At 44.5% G+C, this 2,613-nt stretch overlaps 1 long non-coding RNA gene across 2 annotated transcripts; it reads right to left on the reverse strand.

Annotated features, from left to right (window-relative positions):
- Window positions 1-899: 899 nt before the first annotated feature.
- Window positions 900-2,142, reverse strand: LOC306829654. 2 transcript variants are annotated; one of them, XR_013779887.1, is made up of 4 exons: window positions 2,028-2,142; window positions 1,832-1,911; window positions 1,279-1,598; window positions 900-1,033 (listed from the first exon to the last, which is right to left on the reverse strand). It is a non-coding gene; the product is annotated as an uncharacterized lncRNA (long non-coding RNA). The 2 variants fall into 2 exon arrangements; XR_013779888.1 differs by lacking the exon at window positions 900-1,033 and having other exon boundaries at window positions 1,095-1,598.
- Between the last annotated feature and the right edge of the window lie 471 nt (window positions 2,143-2,613).

A 2,613-nucleotide genomic window follows, 5' to 3' on the forward strand; every position in this document is an offset into this window, starting at 1 on the left:
AGTGCATCGCCCAGCTTTTATGTGCAAACAGGAGCAAATGTCAGAGGTAGACATCCTTAAAACCCAGTCCATCGCACGCTTGAGAGTCCCATGGAGAGGCTCATTAGGAGGGTCAAAGAAAACAAACTTTTTGACACCGTCATACCTGTCTCTATTTGTGGCAGTATAAATCAACTTTTCACTGTTGCCCCTGGTCAAGAAATGGATGGTCTGATTTTCTGGTGGCCAGGTATTGTTATCCATGAACTCTCACACCATACTCTCCTGGCAAAATAAACATGCTGTTTAACCATACTCTGTACTGTTTTGGAAGTGATTTGTTGTTACTCTTTAAATAAAAGTGCTTTACTTCATAAGTGTAGTCTACAGCTTTGTTCTGTGTGCTTCCTATTAGCTGTGACAGATTTTGTAAAGATGCAAAGGACCATTTCTCTGTTCTTCTGAAAGCAAAAACACATATAGATTGCAAGTGAACTGTATTTGAAAAACGTTTAAGTTCATTAATAGTTAACATGACGTGTCACTACCCTTCAATAACAAAGCATTCAAATTAACATTGACTAATGACAAAGTTAATTATACAAGATAAGATTTAAAGGTGTCATCTGCTATAATGTATCAACTCAGGAACGACGAGCAAACAATTCATGCCACTGCCAGGTATTTGTCCATGTAGACATTAAAGAAGAACACGCGAATCCCACGCTTCATTGTCCGCATCATACCCTCATCCCTCTGGATTCTTTGGATGAAAACATCATCTTGGGCAGAGACTACAAAATCACACCAACTCATACCAGTCACTAGCAGTTGGCCCTGAACTTGCCAATAGTAGGCATGGGTTGGTTTGAGCTGCACTGAACCATCGATAAGGTGCGTCAATGTAATTTGCAATGTTTGGACATTTTATTTCCAAAAGGCCAAACTGGGGCTGTTCCAAGGGGTCAAAAACAACCCCATCCGGTGAGGCACCAATCCAAGGTGCATCTGGGTGTACCACAAACTCACATTTGTAGTGGTTGATGCGCTTTATCTGGCAGTACTCCCAGATTGCATAAGTCTCCAACTCCAAACCCCTCTTCATAGCCCCGGTCTGACGTGTCCCTCTTACAATCCGTTCAGCAAGTCCTTCTTCAGAGGCCTTGCCCACATGACAAACTTCTCTGAAACGAGACGCTGTCACCCGTGGTTTCCGAATATCATACCAATCGGCACACAAGCTCTGCTCTCGGGTACCATGTTCAATTTTAAGGGCCAAATCCAGGGTAACTTCCAGACTTTGCATGTGCAGCTGTTGCTTTCTGGAACAGGCAAACATGCACTCTGATGGTTCAAGTCTGTAGGCCTGGAGTGGCAACGATGGAGGGGGTGGGGCATCATGGAGAGTCTTTGCTTGGTCTTTGGCAGGTTGCTGGTAAGAAATGGGACTTCCATGTTGCACCTTTCCGAACAGCGAGTCCACTAGTGGAATGTCCTCAGTTATTCCCATGGTGCAGCTCATAGGGCGGTCAGCAGCAGCGAAGTCTTTGTATGCCTCCGACACCCGAAGAACCGAGAGGTCAGGAAGTTCCCCATGAAGGCCTTTGTACAGTTTACTCCTGTATTATAGAACACACACACAATTTTATAGACACCTGCTAAAGGATTTGACACTTAGCAGTAAGTGGAATCATTCATTGATGAAATTACTTGGACCTATAACTCACTACCGTGGATTTAATTACACATAGAACCTACATTGTAACAATAATTCCAGTTTCCCCTCGCTGGTTGTAAATGCTATTGGCCAATGTAATGTTGTTTTCTGAAATCCCATAAATAGAGCACTTACCGCACTCCCTCTGTGGTCTTTCTGGTTTTTGGTTTGGCTGAGATCACAGCCATCTTGTCAACAGTTCCCAGCTTTATCCCCTATAGCAATATGGTAAAAAATAAAAACAGAATGTGGCAAGTCGGACTGTTTTAAAGCAGGTACAATGTATGTATGAAAGGTGCTTTATAAATAAATTTGGATTGAATGAACTCACCATAGCTCTAGGCTTATGCCACTGTTGTTCCCCTTCAGTGCAGCTCAACGTCGGGGGGAAAACCTGGAGTTTCAACTGTGAATAGTGCGCAGCTTGAAACAAAAGCGCAACACCATTGTTGGGTCCAGCCAGGATGGCAAAGTTCAGGCTGTGTATGTTTGGAGAACTACAACAAAAGACTCTTTATCCCAGCATGCCTTGCAGGTACTCCCAGAATGCTTTGCCACACCTAACACAGAGGTGTGAAGTCTGGGAGGTATAAAGCCGGCCATGTCTCATTGTTCTGCCTCTTTCAAACGTCGCCTGCCGATGTCCGAAGATACCCAACTTTGTTCCTGTTTCCAGCACGCTGCTCTTTGTTTAAGTTTTGGAGCGCAGCTAATCCAAAGGCCTTGAAGCACACCGACGTCCGAAATTCCGAGCTTAGATCATCCACTTGAACGCATCTCCCAAGCAGATCGTTTATTTCTCCCGTGTTAAAACGGTATAGAGAGAGATCGTAAGGATTACGTCTCGTTCCGTCCTTTAAAGAAAGGACACCCACGGAGATCACCTCGCTCGACGGAGGACACGACGGCCCTGCTCA

This window comes from Symphodus melops (assembly GCF_947650265.1).
Source record: "Symphodus melops genome assembly, chromosome: 1".
NCBI lineage: Eukaryota > Metazoa > Chordata > Actinopteri > Labriformes > Labridae > Symphodus > Symphodus melops.